This window comes from Leptinotarsa decemlineata, unplaced genomic scaffold (assembly GCF_025532065.1).
Source record: "Leptinotarsa decemlineata unplaced genomic scaffold, Ldec_3_MD MMD2_P_RNA_scaffold_1, whole genome shotgun sequence".
NCBI classification, from domain to species: Eukaryota; Metazoa; Arthropoda; class Insecta; order Coleoptera; family Chrysomelidae; genus Leptinotarsa; species Leptinotarsa decemlineata.
Window position 1 is genome coordinate 3,189,925 of NW_027412523.1, and position 22,491 is coordinate 3,212,415.

The 22,491-nt window shown below is 34.3% G+C and overlaps 1 protein-coding gene across 4 annotated transcripts in view; it reads right to left on the reverse strand.

Moving 5' to 3' along the window:
• The window catches only part of Syt7 (Synaptotagmin 7), a 703,683-nt gene that overhangs the window by 304,190 nt on the left and 377,002 nt on the right, over window positions 1-22,491 (reverse strand). The window lies entirely within an intron of this gene.

A 22,491-nucleotide genomic window follows, 5' to 3' on the forward strand; every position in this document is an offset into this window, starting at 1 on the left:
GTTTTTTTTGAGCGTCGTTACTACCGTAATTTATGGCTGATTGAATTCGTGGTTAGATACACCGCGCTCTTGTATGGACATTTGAACATCGCGTAGTAGTGTGAATATTGCATTGTTGTCTTAGAAGCGTTGTTGGTTAATCCATGTAAGTTAGGATTACTGAATAAATCATATTGGGGATTTTTATCTTTTATTTCCAATATTAATTGGTAAGTTATTGATATTGTGAGTTACTTAGGGTATCTGGAGGATTAAATTTACCTGGCGCCCATTAAGATCTATTTGAAATTTGCTAAGTTGTTTAACCCACTCCCGTCTCCACTGTTTAGCTTAGCCGCGGATACCCATCTGTCTTATTTGTTACCGACAGATGATTTAGTCCCCTCTTGTGGTTTGTGAGGTGACAATACATATCAAATCGAAAGATTAATTTTAAAAAATAAAATTATTCACTGAAAAAATATTTTTAGTCCATTATTATTTTTAATGAAACTTCAAATCAAAACATTTATTTATTTATAATACTGGTGACTAGAACTTAAAAACATTATTTTTGACAATAAATCGGACTAAAAAGTGAAAAATAAATACAGTTTAAAAAAACTGAAAAACACGCTTTCAAAGAACATCGAACTAAAAAGTTAAAAATATTTTTTTTAAATAAGCTCATTTAAGCTTACCTTTCAACGTGTGATTCCTAACCTCTTGGTAGATTAAAATTCACCAGATTTTCATGGCACATACTATTTAAAAATAATTGTTAATTATTTTTAACTTCATTCTCAAGAAAAATAATGCAATAAAACACGAATAAATTTCATGAAGACTTTCAAAATCGTCAAAATCACCTAATGGCGAGTAGCGCACGATTATTTTTTTCATCATTTGTTATCGACAGGAATATTAAAAAGTGAATCAATTGATTGATCTTTCAATGATAGCCAAATATATTGAAACATTTATTATTGATCTTTATGAATAGGGTTCTATAGTGATATATTGCAATTAATAGCTAAGATTCTTGAGTTTACTGATATATTAAAGCAATATTAAATCATCACAGGGATCATAAAATATTATTATTACTGTTTGACATATGCCAGGCGTCCCGTGACGGCTGCACATTTTTTTTTTATTTACTGTACACGCAAAATCTCGAGCATACTTTTCAATTGCTCCAATCTGTGAGTACACCAATTCGAATACATATTCATACTCGATATTTTCCAAAACTGGAGCGGCCTCTATTATGGAAATTCTGAACTACAACTCCATACAATCAATACAAGTACGGGTGGAAAACTTTTTGAATGAACGATAGATGGCTCTGAAAACAGAACTCTTCTATACCAAAAGACGGGAGATTCATCTAGTAACGGATTCTAAATGTCTCTAACAGTATTGATCTGGCTTTGTTTATCGCTATGTACGAAGGATCTGGGTTGAAACTCTATCCGGGTCGAAAACGACACTTTGATCTTTGATAAATTCACACTAGATGTCGCGGTTACTTCCATCTCTTGCGATAACAATATTTTCTGGACGAAACCATTTTTTGTGAATAATATTCACGAACAATTATTAAACTCATTTGAATTAGAAAACTCAAGTAACGTTCGAAAAAATTTTCGAAGTAGAAATTCTATATAATTGTTTTATTATAGGTTGTTTGAAAAATTTTTTCCATTTTACTGTCAGGTGTTATTGTGGCCCCATATCTTAATAAATATTCATTTTACATTGTCGTGGTTTATATTGTTCGAAAGATAATTTTGTACTCTATTCAAATTTAGAGTTTTTGCTTCCCTTTAACTTATGATGTTGTTAAGCGATTTTCAGACAATTTTTCCCTATGAGTTCAAATTGAACCAAAGCAATGCCAAAACAGACCGCAAAATTAAACAGGCGATAATGTTAATGCAGTCACTATTCGACGTTGGTTGGCGTCAGGTCCTATACAGTTTTTAAAAAGTTCAGAAAGCTTGAAAAGTTGGTGCTCCACGATATGAACGATGGACAGAAATTGCCACGTTTCAAAGTGTGTGCTGGAAATTGTGTCAGGAAACAAAAATACGGGAACAGAATAGACCAGGAAACTAAAGAAAATTTGATGGATGTGGTATGTATGAGTTAAGTTAGACATTTTGTCCTTTTCAATAAAAATTGATAATTTGCAGATAAACATGAACCCGGGAAAATCTACACGTGAAATTTCCTCCGAAATGAATATTTGTCATGCAAGTGCTTGGAGACATCTCAAAAAAATGTTACAAAATACACATATCTCAAAAATTGCATCCAGATGATCCCGAAAGGCGATTTCCTGGAAAATGTTATTTGGTCAGATGAAAGCACTTTTACGCATTGTGGGATATTCAACCGAAATAACGAACACATTTGGAGCATAAACAATCCCAGGCAGTTCAGAGAAATTCGACCTCAAATACGATTTAGTATTAACGTTTGGGCAGGAATTTAGAAAGATAGAATTTTGGGTCCTCATTTATTTGACGAAATTCTGGATGTAGAAACCTATGTCGATTTTCGAAGACTATTTGGATGATCAACCTTTGGCGAACTATAACATCTGATTTCAACAAGATGGTGCCAGCAAGGTCTCCAGACTTGAGTGTTACGGATACATTCTTATGGGGTACGCTGAAAAATAGAGTTTATGGTCAGAGCTTATATCAAAATATTGAGGACCTTCAACACAGCATTGTTAGATAGTTCGGAAAATTGAAGAGGAGGGAAATTAATCGTGCTGTGAATAATATTCGAAGAAGGTCATAGTTGTGTTATCATGAACAATACCAGCATTTTGAGCATTTACTTTTGGCTTTACATTTTAGTTAATTATTGTTATTTGTTCAAAGTTCTATTCTCATGGAAAAGAACACAATGTCTAATTTTCCTCATACACGACTCGTTTATCAAGTTTTAATTGTTGATTCTGCCTCCATTTTTTTCATTGGCTTTTCAAACGAACCAAACTCGGTGAGATTCTGATTCAATAACTTGAACATAGTTCGATGTGGTTGTCGTCTTTCGGGATACAAGTTTAAATACATTTCCGAGGTCCTAACACTGTTTCTATCGTATTTGTTATAAATTTGTACCATATCTCTGTTTCTTCATTCGTGAAAGCATTTTTTTGCAAAAATTCAATAACTTGTATATCCGTATATACTTAGAATAAATGAACAACTTTACCCCAATTTAACCATTTTCGTATCTCTCATAGTTTCCGAAATCCCAATGGTGAGGATCGAATTTGAAACACCCTCACTTCTCAATTCATTGTTTCGTTTCAGTGATATTTTTCTCCATCGAGAACCAGTGAAAATTTGAAACACGAAATTGTTTTTGATCTATTGTTTCGAAAATAATAAAAGTAGTGTCACTTTTAGCACAATAACTCACGAACTTATGAGTAAAATATCATGAAATTTAAGCAGCTTTCATTAGAAGGTTGGTACTAACTGAAAAAGCGGTGAATGTAATAATAATAGAGCCATCTGTGTGTTAGGCCCGAGACTTTTTAACCCAGTTAGTAATTCACTGGATGGGTGTACTCGTATTCGGTACATCAAGAAACTCACGAAACAGTTAACAGCAAAACCATTTCGCTATCTCCCTACATCTTAGGCCATTAGCGAAGTGGAAAGCCGAATTTAGCTCGAATTACGAAAGAGCTCATTAATCACGAATGCTCACAGAATAGGACTGAACCTCAGAATTTAGATAGTAAACAAGGAACGCGTATGCGATTCTGCCTAAAATTTTCATCAACTTTGTTGAGTATTGAAGAAGGAATTATCGAATTAATGATGGAAATATTTATAAAATATATGTTTCCAAAACCAATGTTTGGAGTACAAACTGTATATGAAGATGAAAAAAATTGAAATTTTTCATCCTTTTTCAACCAATATGGAAAATATTCATGAAATAATTCAAATTCATTTAAGTTAATACATGAATTGAAAGATGTTCCAACCTCAACTTCAATATTCTAAAACAAAAACAATTAGTATTCAGAATTCCATCTTTTAATATTCCAAGTTCACAAACATCGAAATTGATACGATCACAGGATATAGAAATATAAAACACTCTCCAAATACGCAAACTTTGGATAGATCGCATACCGAGCATTCTTCCTCAGTACAGTGACTGGATCAAAGTTGCAATGTTAGCGTATAAATCTTCATAAATATTGAGGCAGGTCAAGATCAAAGAGATACATAATTGAGGAATTCATTCAGTATCTTATGATGCACTGTTTGGAACCTTCAGTGTAGTAATTAATATTACTGGAGTTCTTTCTCAACACCAAATAGTTATTTTCAACACCTAGACACGTGTTTCGATCACCAAGTGATCCTCTTCAAGAGGAAGATTAAACTGGAAACTTTCCTAAGCTAACGCTATTTATGCTATACAGGTATACTATAAGGTAAACCATATAGGTATACCACCCATACAGGTATACCCCCCTAAATTAATTTTACAATTCGCCTTATCTATTATTTTACAATATGTCCTTATGTAGTTTTGAATGTTACATATTAAACAATTTTCAGCTATATAAAAATTAATTTCACAATATTCCTATATAAATTTATTTTTACACTGTGTCCTCATGTAGTAATCAGTAAATCCGATAATATTATTTTAACAAGCTAAATAGTATGCTATTTGGTATTGGTCCGTCATCGTTATTCATAATATTATCATGTTTATTTATTTCTACACTCTCATAGGCATCTAGTTGCCTATTGTTGTTAACTTGTCTAGCTAATCTTAATGAACTGAAGTCTATGAAATGGTTTTGTTGCAAAATATGATGGGCGACTGCTGATTTTTCAGGTCTTCCATATTTTGAGTGTGCTATGAGTTTCTTGTTTCTTACTTTAATAGATCTTTTTGTCTGTCCATAATATTTTGCATCGCAGTCCTTACATTCAATTTCGTAAATTCCAGACTTTTCCAAAGTCTCGACTTTGTCTTTTGGACTTCCCAAAAGGCTCTGTAGTGTATGACTTGTTTTAAAAACTACCTTCATATCTAGTTCCTTGAAAATCTTTCCGAAGTTCTTCGTATATTGGTGGTATGCAACTGAGATGTATTTAACTTGGTTTTTGTCATTTCTGAAAGTCGAGATTTCGTTCATTCTCAACCTAAACTTCTTCTTCCCTGTTATGTCATTTACGATACCCCTCGGAAACCAATAGTGGCTGCTATTTCCCGTATTGTACGTTTTTCTTTTTTGGACATATCATGTGTTAGAGGGAAAGTCAAAAGACGATGCATTAAAAAATTCAACCCGGCACGTTTGTGCTGTCCACAGTGATGTGAACTGTCAGGAATATACCTGTACGTGCTTGTTTCTTTTCTGAATATATCGTATTCTAACCCTTCCATATTGGCTCATTACCAAAGTGTCAAGAAATGGTAGTTGTCCCTTATTTTCTAACTCATACGTGAATTTTATTGATGGACATGTATTATTTCTATTATTCCTCAATATTCGATTTTTTGGTATCGAATATCGCGAAAATATCGTCCACATACCTTAGCCAAACCCTAGGGAAATGAAAACCAAAGAAAAAGCAAAGTATTTTCCATACCACTATTATAAAAGTAAGATACAAGGAACACATAGCACACTTGAAATATGGAAGACCTGAAAAATCAGCAGTCGCCCATCATATTTTGCAACAAAACCATTCCTTAGACTTCAGTTCATTAAGATTAGCTGGACAAGTTAACAACAATAGGCAACTACATGCCTATGAGAGTGTAGAAATAAGTAAACATAATATTATTATGACCAATACCAAATAGCATACTATACAGGGTCCTGTAACAGTGGCGCGGTGTTCCATATATCTATTTAGGAAACAGATAAAAATATAAATTTCTATAATATTACCTTATTACTCGAGCTCGACAAAATAAAAATATTGGCGGCCACACAGGGTGTTTTTTTCTGGGCGGATCCCAACTGTGTTTTTTCAAATGGCAACCTATATTTTTTATCGTTTTTTCGGTTTCTACATAGAAAATGAAAGACACTTTATGTATATCATCACTTCGAAAATATTGACGATTTTCGAGATATCTAGCATGACAGGTTTTTTTTCAATATTCGTCACTCAGAATATTCGAAATTATAAAGTTGTGCCAGGTCCAATTGTATTTTTTTTGTCAAATATTCTACAGTGGTAACTCTCTCAAACGATGCATCTGAAGTTGACTTGTGATATACAGGGTATGAAAAACCGCTTGCCACATATTGTGAACAAAAATTTGCAGAATCTTCCTCATTTTGAATGGAACACCCTGTATATTCTTGATCCATAAGGAGGGTCAACGAAAAACCTCTACAAATTTCATTGAGTATTCCCTATGGCTGGGTTCAATAGTTTTTTTTAAAAAATCATTTTTTTCGAAAAATGGTCGTTGTTCCTATTTCTACGCCATAAACTTGATGAAAGACTTTTTTCAATGCGAAATCCATTTGACGACTGATAAGAATGTACGAAAGATATCTTGTTTCAATTTTGTACATTATAGCGACCATAAAACAACGTATTTTCAAAAAAGAGTATATTATTGATGCGATGTGTGAAACACGAGGTCATATTCTCTTACGTTTGCCTCCATACTATTGTGTGTTCAATCCGATTGAAATGGTTTGGGCCACAATGAAAGAAAGCTTGCGGAAATGTAATCAGTCACCTGATTACATTTCCTGTAGTGCTTGACAATATAAGGCGAGTGGTGAATGAAGTAGGTAATAGTGATGTGTGGAAGAACTGTGTGGCCCACGTTATAAAAGAAGAGAACAAATATTATGTGCAAAGTTCCATAAATCCGATCGTTATTCAACCCGATGTTGATTCCACCTCATCCGAATATAGCGAAGAGAAAGTTTGATTTTTCTAGCAATTTTGTTGGCCTCTATCATTTTGGTAAATCTGTAAATCTATGTTTGACGAGAATTCGGTGTGATTATTTGTGTTTTCATTGTATTTTAGAGTTTCGGAATTTTCATAATTACCCATGGTGAAAAAATTAAGTTGAGATAACTTTTTCATGGGGTGATCAATTGCTATGATTGTAAGAATAAGTAACTGAAAAACTACCACTGAAAAATAATATGACGACGCCTATGTTGGATTATTATTTTTTGCTATTCCAATTGGTATTGGAAATACTATAAGTGTATTCCTGAAGTATTTTTCCCGTTTCGTTACAATAAATATTCAATTAAATTCTTAAACGAGTTCTTTCATCAATTGGATGAATGATGAATGGGTGAAACAGCGAATAAAATCCTCTCGTTAATAAGCCAAGCGAGTACTGAGTTGCGATAATAATTTCAACGAACACCAGCCATAACCCCACTCTTATAATTGAGCCGTTTCTAATTTTATTGATAAACTTTCTCATGCAGACTTTCGTGCTGTCCCACTTCTACACCCTCATCCATCCATTCATCCAACTGACACCCCTAATCCATATTACATTTCAAGTTAAATGGAATGTCAGACTCATTGAATTTTGTCAGGAAAAATCAGACAGACTGCGGTCGGTCGTATAGCCTTTCTACAAATTGGAAAGAGGTTTTCTGACATCCTGAACTTCGATTTCCTTTCCATTTATTCATTTTATTTCTATTCGTTATGAATAATACATAATGGAGAAGTTTTACGATTGATTGGAGGTTTGGTTCTTTGATATTGTCGGCGGACATTTTTCTGGAGACAAAAATGATGAGATGAAAATAAAGAAATGTAGAAGTTATTCCATGACGCAGGACTAGAAAAAATAGTATTGCAGTCGTTTTTATTTTCATTGCAAGGTTTCATGCATAATTATTCGCTACATGGAGTATCAAAAGTTTGATTATTAAGTTTTATTTTTTCCCTTGGGGTGGAAATTCCTGATTTCCTTTCTTGATGCTTATTCACGCTATACAAAGAAGCTACCTGCATATTCCAAGATTCTAGGTTCAGTAACTTCGGATGTACGTTAACATAAGAGCGGGCAACAGCTAGTAATTTAAGGAAATTAGCAAAACTAAAACAATTGTTAACGACGTCTGCCCTCATGCGTCTGCCATTGCTTAGACCGCCCCTCTACCCCAGCGCATTTTCCCCCATCGTCTTACAGTAGACGCGACGTGTAATGGCATAGTGCGTTGTTTTTCTCATCGTGATAACTTTTAAACGATACGTCCAAATCAAGAGACAAAGTTTATCTATATTCACATGATGCCTTGTTGGGAAAACTTTTTGGGTACGGAATAAGAGGGCAAAGTTTGAAATTGATGCAGAATTATTTGTCACAGAGAACACAGAAGGTTAAGATAGGGAAAGAACTCAGCGGATAAGCGAATATATCTGTTGGTGTACCTCAGGGTACAGTTTTGGGCCCAATTCTGTTCTTGATATACATCAACAGTGTATCACAAATCAGTAGTTTTCGTGGGCACATTATTTGTTATGCAGATGATACAGCGTTGATTTTCAGAGGCAAAACCTGGAATGGCTGAATAATAACCTGCTGAGCTTGAACACTAGTAAGACCAAATTCATGACATTCTCACTAAGTACTCGAAATAATCCTCAGATCGATACCCTAAAAATACACAAGCCACTATGCAACGATAAAACTACAAGTAGCTGTTCGTCAATAGATAAAACATCATCGGTTAAGTATTTGGGAGTTATTGTCGACCAACACATCAGATGGGACGACCACGTTGCAAATGTCATACTTTGATAAAGCCTCTACAAGCCATGCAGAATTCCTTATTAAAAATAATATTAACGAAAGGTACACAATTTTCGACCCAAAAACTGTATGAAGAAACCAAATTACTAAATGTTAGAGCACACTACTGCTACCATTGTTTGATTTGGATGTTTTCAAATTCAAAAAAATATACAACGACCACTTTTGGAAAAACTATATATATATATATATATATATATATATATAGGAATGAATTACCAACAACTCATTATTTAGTGGTGGAGGTAACTTACAGTTTGCTTTCTTCCAACCTTCACCCCCATTGTAATTTCAATCAAATTTTGATTTACTGCCACTTTTATGTTTTTTTTTTGTTCTAAATTGACAATAAAAAATTAATTATTTTTGTTTGAATTATGTAAGCATAATCTCCCAAACCAATGGAGGAGAAAATTCAAGGAAGCTGCATACATGTTGTCCAACAATGTATTCAGCCAAGCCAGCGTAGAAATACGCAACATATGGAAACCCATCATCAAACGAAAAATGGCCAACTCCCGCCAAAACGGTCATCTCACACGGAACCAGTGAAGCGAAAAATGGAAAGCGGGGATAAGTGAAAGTACTCGAACGACCTATAAATAGTCATCTCTCGGAGAAATAAGTCCAGTCATCACCCGAAGACGATTGTAGATACTAACAATCGAAACGTCGTGAACTAACGTGACTTGGAATCTCTCCACTTTTCATTTATTTTTATTTTTTTTTTCATTTCTTTATTTTTATTTATTCAATTGTTCTATTTCTACTTGTATTTTATTTCATATTATCTCATTTCAGGTTTATTTTGGTTAATATAATTGTTATTTTCAGCTATTCATTTTCAATTCATCTTTTTTAGTTGTTTCAGGGATTTCAAAACATTTTATATAGTAGAGAATGGAAGTCCGAACTAGTGAAAAATATGATGATAGTCATACGATGATTCTCAACTGACAATAACTTTCAGGATATCAGAATTATGATTGCTTATTCAAAACTGGAATTATGAATTTTATGAACTTCATAATCCTCTATATTCATTATTCTGAGTGAGAACAATGAAACTTGGTCCCTGTTTGAAATACACAATATGGTATCAAAATTTGCATATACGAGTATGTATGTCGACCCAGTTTTGCAAATTAGAATCGCTTTGGGGTACATGAAGAACAATGAAACGTGTGCATACCCATCCAATTTAGTAGTTATTTATATGACGCTTATGCAAAAAAATTATTTTGATATTTTTTCATGAAGAATGGATTTATGTAACGTGAAAAGAATATTCGATCTGGAATCTTCAACGTGTACTCGCGGAGACAAAAATCAGAACCCAATCTCTAATCGTGCGCTGCCTCAACACATTTGATGATATATACCGCAGTTATAGACGAAGCATTTGACATAAAAAACCTATATAACATGGCCAGCAAACCCGAAAAACCTCTGACGCGCTCAATCTTGAATGTAGAAATATAATCGACTATAAATATTGCTGGAGTTTCTTCCCAACACCAAATCGTTATTTTTAACACCTTGATACGTGTTTCAATCACCAAGTGATCATCTTCAAGGAGAAGATTGAACTGTTTTATCTTCCTCTTAATCTGTTTAATCTTCCTCTTGAAGATGATCATATGGTGATCGAAACACGTGTCGAGCTGTCAAAAGAAACTCCACTAATATTATTTACAACACCGAAGGTTCCAAACAGTGTATCACAAATAATCAACTATATTTATTGATATAGAATTTAGTAACAATAATAATTGTAATAATGATATGTTCATTTTCTCATACACTGATTTAAATTACATGAAGTGCTATCGAAAATGAACCAGATGATCACAGAAGCCAAAGAAATCTATAGCTTGTTCGGGGTGAGACTATGTTGTGAATTAGGTGTATGATTACTTTTACATTACATTTACATTTCATCAAAAAATAATGAGTGATCAATCGATTGATAGATAAATGATAAATAAACCCAATAACAGAAACAGTAGTTATAGACAGAATACATAGTTATTTTCATCTACTCAATAATTGCAGTTTGGAAAAGTTTGATTAATGAAGTCAGACAAAAAGTTCTTTTGGTATTCAGAATGAATTTCTTTACTTCTCTTTTACTTTTACTTCTGTTGATATTTTTTATTTCTCCTGGTATATTTGGTGTACGCGTGGTTCCAGATATGTTGCGTTTCTTTGTCCTATAGTTTTGTCACATCGTGATGCATTTCCTTTTTTAACATTACTCAGTATGCTCCTACAAAAAAGTTGTCGAATATCACATACACTGGCTTCTTTAAATAATGGCCTCAGTTGGATGAGTTTTTCTTCTATTAAATATAATTTCAGTATCCATTTCTGTATGACATTTAGATTACTGAGATAACAATCATTCACTCCTCACTCCTGTTGAATTTCACTAGTTCGGACTTCCATTGTCTACTATATTAAATGATTTGAAATCCCTGAAACAACTAAAAAAGAAGAATCAAAGCTATTATACCATACCATAGTTGTGATTGTACAAGTGCAAAGTACAGTGTTTTCGAATGCTGAATGTCAAGAAAGTTTTTTAAGCGATTGAACTTAGAAAGTGTACCTCTTAACTTTCTGATTGTTTCTTTCATCTGTAGGTGTCATCGAAAATGCCTATCTATATAGATACCTGGATATTTTATTGACTCGCCTCCAGGTATTTGATTATTATTTTCTATATTTAAGTATCCCACATTGGGTAATGTACTGCAATATGATGTGAATGATAAATATTTGGTTTTTTCGAAATTCATTTTGAGTTGATTGTGACAGAACCATTTTTCAATCTCAATAAAATCTTCTTCTGCAAGAGCTGTTAGTTGGTTCCACGAATAGTTGGTATACAATACAGCCGTATCGTCAGCAAAGCTCAAAATTTTACCTTTTGTTGGTATCTGTAGCAGCTCATTTAGATATATTGTGAACAGAATTGGTCTTAGAACCGTTCCTTGCGAAACACCATAAGTAACAGTCTTGGGATAACTCATAATTCCATCGATACTAACTCTTTGTTATCAGTCACATAAATAGCTTTCAAAAATGTCGTAAGCTTTCCCGCGTATTCCACAGTTCTCTACTCTCTAATGAGCACTAGATAACTGAAAATCAGTAGAACTAACTTTTCAAGTATCCTGAATAAGAAAGAACGAAACCTTGTTACAGTGCCACCTCCTCATTATACCAGTGTAATGAATACACCTGTTTCATTCACAACACTCTCAATGATTCATTGTTCTTTGAGAATCTTTCTCACTTTTCCTGGGCGAAAAATCGATTTTCTTTCACACAATAATCAGATAATTTTGTATCTGATACTTACTCACATAGCATACGAAAAATATTCAATTTGACTACAATATATCGACAAAATCACAAGCTGCAAAGATATCACGAGTCGAACAGCACTTCGATCTGTTTACGTTAAACTTCCGTCAGACGTGTGCAAAGTGTTCATAGAACTCCCCTAGGCAACTCCTTCTTTGAGTGCGATTTAAACTTCGAATCTTGTTATATTTTATTCTCCTTTGGTGTCCATCCATCATATGAAAAAGTCGACTTTTTTAAATTTGATAGACGCTCTCCTCCGAGAAGGCAAATATATTCGAAAACTCCGTTCACACTTGTTTCTGAACTTCGAAGTTGACGCTTCACAGAAAATGTTTTTCGATGAAGTAGATTTCAAAAAAGTTGAATATTTATCGATATAGAACAGTGGTCGCCAACCTTTTCAATGTGTTGAGCTACTTTGTTAATTTTCGAATAAACAGCGAGCTACCCACACGGAAGCCACGTAACGCAACGTAAATGAAATAATCCACAGTTAATTTATCATTATATGTATTTATTTTACTATTTAACTGGTAATACATAATACACAGGTACTAATAATAAACTAATAACAAAATAACTAATATTACTAGTACGTACTTGTTCATAGCTACATTCCTACCTATCAAACGAAGGTGTTTGAAAAATAAACACAAACTTTTATCCAGCCACAACGGCATGTCACGTATGATTAAAAAGTACTTAATAATAACAACAAAAAAGTAACGCACTATCATGAACATAAACATTGAAAAATAAAAAAGCACGTTCAATGAGAAGGCTGACACTCAGACTCATCGATAATTTTTTCAATGTTTGCAGTATAATTTGATGCAGCCATTCGAATACAATTATCCAAATGTTCATCTGTAAGTCGATTGAGATATTTGTTCTTAATAAACTTCATAGTGGAAAAAGAAGATTCACACAAATAGGTTGAACTGAATAATGCTTTCACTTTCAAGGCAACACGGCATAGAACTGAATATTTGTCTTTACTTACAATAGGCCAGATACATTCAGTACTTGAGACTAACGATTTTAAGGCTAAATCATTTTGAAACTCAATGACTTCCATTTCTGTTGCAGCGATGTCTTCGCCAAAGTTCTGCATAACACAAGTTGCAAACTGTTGGATATCAATTTCCATAAAGGGTGAAACAACAAACTGCGCTACTGAAGCCATTCCATTGAAATCCTTCAAGGTAGACATTATTTCTACATGATATCTGTTGTCATATGGTTCTAATTGATTTTGATATATTTTTTCTGAAAGAATAGGAAAATGCTTGGCATCGCTGTTAATTAGGTTTTGTTCCCAAAACTCCAGCTTTTTGATAAATGCTTTTATATCAGAAATCATTTCCGCTAGTTATTTGTCTCTCCCCTGAAGCTGCAAATTAAGTTCGTTCAATTTCTCTGTAATGTCCACGAGAAAATCAAAATCTCTAAGCCAGATTGAATTTTTTAGTTCCGGAGTCGGTTCATCACGTTGTTTGAAAGATTGAACTATGCCTGATATAACATCATTAAAACGTTTCAGCACCCGTCCTCTACTTAACCATCGGACTTCAGAGTGAAGCAGTAGGTCTCCGTATTGACAGTCAACTTCATCGGCCAAGGTTCTGAATAATCTTCTTTGTAACGCTTGAGCTCTAATCTTGTTCACAATTTTTACCACCAGTTTCATAACGTTGTTTAGTTTCAGGAAATTTCAACATAATACTTGCTGATGGATAATATAGTGGTAACAGAGAAATTGCGGTAAATTTTCATCTTTACGACATAACGCCACCAGACCCTTATCACAACCCACCATAGCTGGAGCGCCATCGGTTGTCAAGCCTACCATTTTCGATATTGGAATTTTCTCGAAATAAATAATATTTTTTAAATGAGAAAACAACTCATGTCCAGTAGTGTGTCCTTTCAGTGGAATGAACTTCAAAACATCTTCTTCAATCGTAAAATTACTAAAAACCATCCTGACGAAACACAGTTATCTAAGTCAGTCCTTAACTGTAAAAAAATATCATTGCTCATTACTTCTACACGTCTCATCACTGTATTAGCAGAAAGTTGCATAGATTTTAAAGCTGAAACTATCTCGTCTTCATTTCTAAAGTTGGCAAATAACGAATCAGCAGCTTCTAAAAACGCCTGTTTCATCATTTCCCCGTCTTCATAAGGTTTATTTTTTTGTGCAATTATCTGGGACACACGGTACGATGCCTCAGTTGCAGCCTTATTTTTGTCGACTGTTCTTAAAAATATTGATTGTTGTCCAATTAACTGATTTTTTAACTGTTTCAGTTTCTCCTTTCTGGCGGCAGAATGTAGTGGGAATGATTTTTCAAAATTAGAATGTACAGTTTTATGATGTCTCTCAATATTTCCTTTTTTAGCAACGGAGACCGAAGTATTACATAACAAACACAAATTTTTATCTTTAACTTCTGTAAAAAATTATTGTTCTTCCCATTCCGAATGGAAGTGGTATGTCTTTACCTCCTGACAACTGCTTGCCATAATATTATTTTTGTTGTTCTCTACTAACCCAACCGCTGGACGTTGGTTACGCGTTCAGTTTTAAACTAAGCGCAATGTCGCCGCGCCGTTCGTATTTATCCCGTTCAAAGCAATCCAGATCGTTCTCGAACACCAACGCGCTGGTCCGGCTGGTCGGTTCTAGCCGATTCTAGCTTGATGGCGTCAGCGGCATATCACTCACCGCAACGTTGCCGCTGTTTATGTTTGATAATATGACAATTAGATTTTTTTGTGGAATTTTCGGAAGCTTTTCTGATTTCTGCAGTTTGTATTTTTTGAATTAAAATCGTTGTGAGAGGTATCAGAATTGCCTCCGCGAGCTACCGGTAGCTCGCGATCGACAGGTTGGCGACCACTGATATAGAATATCATTTTAGGAAACTGAAAAGCTGATTCGGTTCGTAATAGTGCAGAAACTTGAAAGTTTCCGACCTAACAGTTTTTTTTAACTCTACACACTTCTTTCAGCGATGCTCCCATCTTTGTCTCCCGTCCAAATAGTACTCGGCGTTTTTTCTTCAAAATAATTGTTCACGAAGGTGGCCTGTTCATTTGACGGAAATCTCTGTCCTCCGAGCGCAATTTTCAGATGAGAGAACGAAAAGACGTCGCTAGGGACTAGATCTGGTTAGTTAGGCTGATGGTCAAGCAGTTCCATCCGTAAATGCGGAATTCCAGGAACTGTATTTTTTCAAAAACATACTTTTCTATTACCAAAAAAAAGATACACGGATGTTTGGAGTTGAAGTGGTACTTGATGTACTAGATCTGACAGTTCTGAAGAGGACTGGAAGCAAGAAATTTATTTTCTCCTCCCGCCATTTCAGTAGATACCTTTGATTTGTTACAAAATATTACTTACACAAACTTCAGTTGGAGATAATGGGTGATTTTTTAAGAGGTATAAGATCTGATTTTCAAAAAAACAAAAAAATTTGAAGAAATTGATGGAATCTTTTTTTGAATCGATAGAGCAATCAATATAATTCAATGTTTGGAGATAATTTCATCCAAATGTTTCATGTCCAATTTTGGCACACTCTCTCTAACATATCGACCTGTATTTCAGGTATAAATGCTTCAATATTGACTTCCAGAGCGTCAGTCGTCGCTGGTTTCATCCTGTAGACACGAGCCTCAACGTGACCCTACAAAAAATAATCCAAAGGCGTTAAATCACACGATCTAGGCGGCCAATTTGCGGGCCCTAAACGTGAGATAAACTGTTCACCGAAGGCGGCTCTTAATTGGCAATTGTTTCGCGTGCTGTGTGGCATGTGGCATCGTCTTGTTGAAACCACATGTCAGGCATGTCCAATTCTTCCATTTTGGTTAACAAAAAGTCGTCAATCATCACACGGTAGCGCTTGCCATTCACAGTAACGTTCAATCCATTGCCTTTGAAGATGTACAGCTCGATGTTGCCACCGATCCATAATCCACACCAAACAGTGACTTTTTCGGGATGCAACGGTAGCTCTTGCAATGCTTGTGTCTGGTCTCCAGGTGCGGCAATTTTGCTTGTTAACATATCAAATCAACCAGGAATGAGCCTCACAATTTTTCACAATTTTTCGATAAAATGTGGATCTTCCTCCAACTTTGCCAGCGCTCATTCACCAAATGTTAGACGTTGTGTGGCTTCAATTCTTGAACCAGCTGTATCTTTTAAGGTTTTACACCCAAATCCTTTCCCAAAATTTTCCACGTAGTGGAGTAACAGAGGCCCAGTTGCTGCGAACTGCGGCGAATCGACATTTCACGGTCATCACGAACATTGGCGGATACAGCCGCAATATTTTCTTCGGTTCTCACTCTACGTATGAGTGTTGGTGGTTTAATGCCCAATAATTTATAATGGGTTCGAAATTTAGTCACAAGCTTCCGAATAGCTCCCTCAGTAGGTCGACGAAACTGCCCATAAATTGGAAGAAGTGCACGATGCACTTTTTTCACCGAGCATGAATTTTTATAATAAAATTCAATGATTTGCAAGCGTTGTTCACTCGTAAGTCGATTCGTGGTTAAATTATAGACCAAACTGAACAAGTTTGACAATGACACAAGACACGATTCACGCGTGATCTGTCAAAAACAGTGTTGCCAAAAATATACCAGCAAAAAAAAATTACTCATTAGTTGTCTTCTCTATTTCTAGGCTTCCAGATAGCAAAGTATCACATGGACCACTATAAACTTTCCAATCAATTCAAGGACTCTTTCAACGAATTTCTGCAGTTTCTGAACTTCTGGATCTCAAACTGATGGTTGAAAGCTAACCACTACACCTCACGTGTTTCTCGAGTGGAATAAGTTCAATATTGGAAGTTCATCTACTTCGCTGTCAAACATAAGTACTACTAAACCATCAGTGAAGTGCAGAAACTACTCCACAAGAGTAGAATCAAACTATCTCGGCCTGCACTGCCAGTAACTGAAACAGTTTTCATATATTCACACGGGAGTTGCAACTTGAATAGATTTACATGTATCAACCAGATACGATTTTAACGACTTCCTCTTAAACTCGCCACCGGATCTTTGTCTAGGGTGATTCATCCGGTGTCAGCATCCTCTTGGTGGAACAATGAGAGCAGAACAATTCACGGTTATATTGTATAAGACGGCGAAATTCCACGTCAAATAATATGTGAGAGTGGGATAAAGCTGTTGCTATTATAACAACTTGGTCCAATTATCACTTTAAAAAAAGTGAGGTTATACTTCGTTTGAATTCCATGATATTCGGGGGATTTTACAGAACTTTCTCAAAAAAAAAACTGATCCCCTGTTTATTTATTGATCCATTGAAATGAGCTTAAAAAGGCAATTGAATAAGTCAGTACAAATCAAATACAGATATAAAATACAGGTATCAACAGACACATTCTTACATAACAAGATATATTAAAACAAACAAGTGAGAGAACAAAGCAGAAATAAAGAAAAAACTAAACAGTTTTTACTATTGTAGGTGAGAGGAAAACTCATCGGTTGTATAGGTACTACTTTCAAAAATATTTTGAACTTTGTTTCCTTTTAGAATAAGAGATTTTCATCTATAAAATTCACGTATGAGTTAGCAAAATAAAGGACAACTTCCATTTCTAGACGTTTTGTTAATGAATAGCCAATATGGAGGGCTAGAATACAATGTATTTAGAAAGGAAACAAGCCAGTACAGGTATATTCCTGACAGTTCACATCACTGTGGACAGTTTCAAGAGGCGTATTGTAGATGCTATAATAAGCAAGAAAAAATTTAGGTTCAGAATGAACAAAATCTTGACTTTTTAAAACGACGAAGACCAAGATAACTATATCTCAGTTCCTTACCACCAATCCACGAAGATCATTGGAAAGATTTTCGAAGAACTAGGTATGAAGGTGGCTTTTGAAACAAGTCAAACACTACAGAGACTTTTAGGAAACCAGAAGACAAAGTCGAGAATTCGGAAAAGTCTGGAATTTACGAAATTAAATGTAAGGACTGCGATGCAAAATATCATGGAGAGACAAAAAGATCTATTAAAATAAGATATAAGGAACACATAGCACACTTCAGGAAAACCTGAAAAATCAGCAGTCGTCCATCATATTTTGCAACAAAACCATTCCATAGACTAGTTAGACTAGGTTAGTTCATTAAGATTATTCAGACTACTCAACAACAAGGCATCTATGAGAATGTAGAAATAAGTAAACATAATCCCAACCAGCAAAGTTGTTTTATAATTTCATGGTGTTGCAACAGTTTTATTTTATTAGTAGTTTATAATTACTTCCAAAATTCTAATTGTTTATATTAGATGATCGGTGAACACAATACAGTTTTAGGCAATAAAAGTGTTTTATAAATTTGTCATAGAAACGTTTATGAAATAAAATTAAAAAACCATTATGAAATAGTCAGGAAATTATCACAGAAACGTTTTTGCAACTAACCTATAAAACTTATTTTCCTATAAAAGTAAATTGTCATGTAGCGGTGTTATAACACTCTTTTGCGAGATTTTTATGATAGTTATAAAACTATTTCAAGCTTATTTTATAACTGTTTCCTGTAGCTTTAATGAAATTATTTTATTGGAATGCTTTCAGATTCTATTTTATTTTCATTACCATATTGTCACTTCAATGATAATTTCCCAACTATTTTATAGTATGGTGTATTAACTACAATTCAGAAACACTAATATGACTGTTATAAAATCAAATTGCTTTTGCTAATATATATTTGCTGCCACCAAGAATAAAATGCAGCATTTAAGAACAACCAGCTGACATCGATTCCTAATCACAGCTTTCAATTTGATATTCAATTTGATAATAATTCCTTAGTAATTCCGCGAGTTTATTGAACAGATTGGAGAAAATGATTAACCATATCATACTGCCGTACGCTGGCTTAGTTGCGGAAAAGTCCTTAAGCGCTTTTTCGAACTTCGAGATCGAAATTTTTTTAAATGAGAAGCAGCGCCCTTTTGCCGATTTAGAAAATAGTGAATGGATGTGGAAGTTAGCCTTCTATGTCGATTTGACGAATCATATGAACGAACTAAATTTGAGATTGCAAGAAGAAAATCAACATCTCCCTGATTTATACACCAATATCAAATCCTTCAGGCAGAAAATAATACTATTTCAATCGCAATTACGTAAAAAATGTTTCACACATTTTGAAACATGTGAAATATTCAGCCACACTACAGAGACTGAATTTCCCGTCAATTTTGCAATCGAAACTTTGAGTGCTTTGAAGATAAATTTTGATACTCGTTTTTCAGATTTTGATGTCATTGCGAATGAGATTGAGCTTTTTCAAAATCCTTCTGATTCTGACATTGAAACTACTATTCTGACATTGAAGCTACTGTGATTCATTTCAATTATTTGTTAGTTATTAATATGCTTGAACTTTGATACTTAAGTTAGGTTTTCTTTGTCATCATTTCTGTCGTTAAGTTTTACCTTGCAAGTAAATAAAACCGAGTAATTATCATTCTGTGTTTTCTTCTTCAACTTATCACAGCAATAGTAAGAACAATTAGGTAATCATTGGCTGTCGCGGGCTAGATTGATGACAGTAAATCATTGGCTGTCGCGGGCCGGATTGATGACACTGGCGGGCCGGATTTGGCCCGCGGGCCGTAGTTTGGAGACCCTTGATATAGAGAATAAAAAGGATTGGCCCCAAAACTGATCCTTGGGGAATACCTACGTCATTATTGAACTGATCGGAAAAAAGTTTCGTCATAATTCTCATTCGAATATTGTATTTTGACAGCCGTCGAATAAGTATTCCAATTTTGTGAAACACATAGTCTTCCTAATGGAAAAAATATCAATTTAAGTAACATAGTTCAATTCCTATTCAGGAATAAAAAGTTGCAGCCAGTCAATCTACGTCTCGATATAAATTTATGAGCAGAGAATGTGGCGCCAACAAAATGATAAAATGTACTGCCACATTCTTCTTCACAAGACGCAGCATTCTTTATAATTTCGGAGAATGGAATAGCATTTAGGCATGTTGCCAGTTGATTCACCACAACGACACATTCATTATAATAGAACTTGTTGCTGTTTCAACAGGTCTAATGGAACTGTAAGCGTCTCTTTTGTCAGTATACTACACACTGATATTTTCTCTTCCAAATTCACTTGAGGATGAGATAGTGAGGTAATAGATGATTTGATTTTTGTTTTGAACTGGAAGCATTGATAAAACTCTACTAATATTTATTCATTCATTGATTAATACAGTTATAATAATTCTTTTGTTGAAATAGAACACAGCTCATTCAAAAATTCAAAGTGAACAGTACGGTGGTAAGTTGAAATTATAAAAGATGTATGTCAAATGTATAAAGAAATAACTGTTATTATATTTAAATACATATCACAAGGTGAATTTCTAAGTTGATTCTTGTATCAATTACATTTTTCACAGTAGTTGTGTCGACAATATATAATTTTTTAACGAAAGTTTCAACTTTCTGGTTCTGGTGTTATATATCGACTTGAAGAAATACCTTATAGTATAACAATTTTCAATTGAAGGTAACTCATTTACAAAGTGAACTGAGAGCTAACGGCAACAATGTTAAATGTTAGAACTAAATTCTTTCCGGGGTCATTTTTATTGTCTATGCATCGCCATTGTTAATAATTGAAAAGTAAGATGATTCCATAAAATTTGAACCGCGTAATAAGATAGCTTCAACATATCGATAGGATGTACGAGCGAATAGGTGAATCAGTTCGTTAAATACTTTGAAATCGGTGAACTGATCAACACTCCGCAGGTCTATTATATTTGCGTCCTTAAAATGTCATAACTAGTCATTCGGTCTCTTCATTATGAAGCGTTCTTATCTGCATAGGCGTAGTCTGTTCTGTTTCTTGTCAAGGTGACTTTGTTTTGTATTTATTGAATACATTTCATTATATTCATTAAATAGACTGTTATATTCATTAAAATATGAGATAGAGTTGGCCGATACTTTTTTTTCAAAATACATTATCATACATTTTCATCACATTTACACTTTATTGTGAGATAATTAGTTGAACTAGTCAATAAACTCAGGTATAAATGTTCGTTAAAGTCAGGTATAACTGTCATGAATTAGTTTCTGGAATATTATTAGTTTCTAGGTAGATAGTAATATTCCAAAAAGTATATATAAATCACCATGTATGTAGAATTCAGTTTGTTAGTGAACACGCTTGAAGAAGCTACTGTGCAGCGAAACACGTGTTGCAGATTTGTTAATTTGAGAATCTCACAATAAAGTGATTTTCAAAATACATCAACTTCAAAATAGTAATAGGTTTAAGTGTCACTGGGGATTCCTCTTCGGACGAGTCAATGGATTCTAAAACTTCATAAGCATAACATAGGTGATTATTTCTTTGCTTTGTAGTTCTCTTCCTTTATAAAAGGAACATAATTATTTTGTAAATTTTTCTGTTTGAAGTACTGTATTAGGCATAATAAGAAAATGTAATCAGTTTCACCATTGACACCAGGTAGCGCCACCTACTATAACAATGTTTACGTAATTATCTATGTGTTTAAATAAATGAAAATATATTGATTCTTTAGCTGCGTTACGAGCCTTCCGAATTTCGTTTGATTTTGCGTTCAGTAAAGATGCAGTCTTTTCATTATCAGAATTTTCCTTTTCATTGCTCATATTGACAGAAGGCTGTTGATCCGCTGCTCGCGGGTTTTCATTTATTATGTCCACACCCACAGTGGGTTATTTCAGTTCAGAAGGCTGTTGATCGTCTGGTCGAGGGTTTTCATTTATTATGTCCACAGTAGGTTGCTGATTTTCTGGTTGAATATTGTCAGATTGTTGTTCCAATTTGGAACGAGGTTCAAGTTCAATCGTAACAGAAATAGAACCAGTAACAGCGGCTGAGTTTTCATCTATGTTATCGCTGTCTTCGTTTACAGCATCATCCGCTATGTCCACAAATACGTTTTGACCTTCACCGGAATCATCATTTTTTAACATTGCCTCAAGGTCATCTTTACTTACTATCTCCGTTAACCCGTCAAATGATAGCAAGACTGATTTTAAACCTACTTTGGGTTTGCAGCCAAACACATGACTTATTACATGGACCACAGGCCGTCGGGCATTATTGATAATGACCAGTCAAAAGTGATGAATTCATGACTTTGTTATTGGGCATTATTGACAATGAACGGTCCTTATTAATAATGCCCAGTTAGCCACGTTG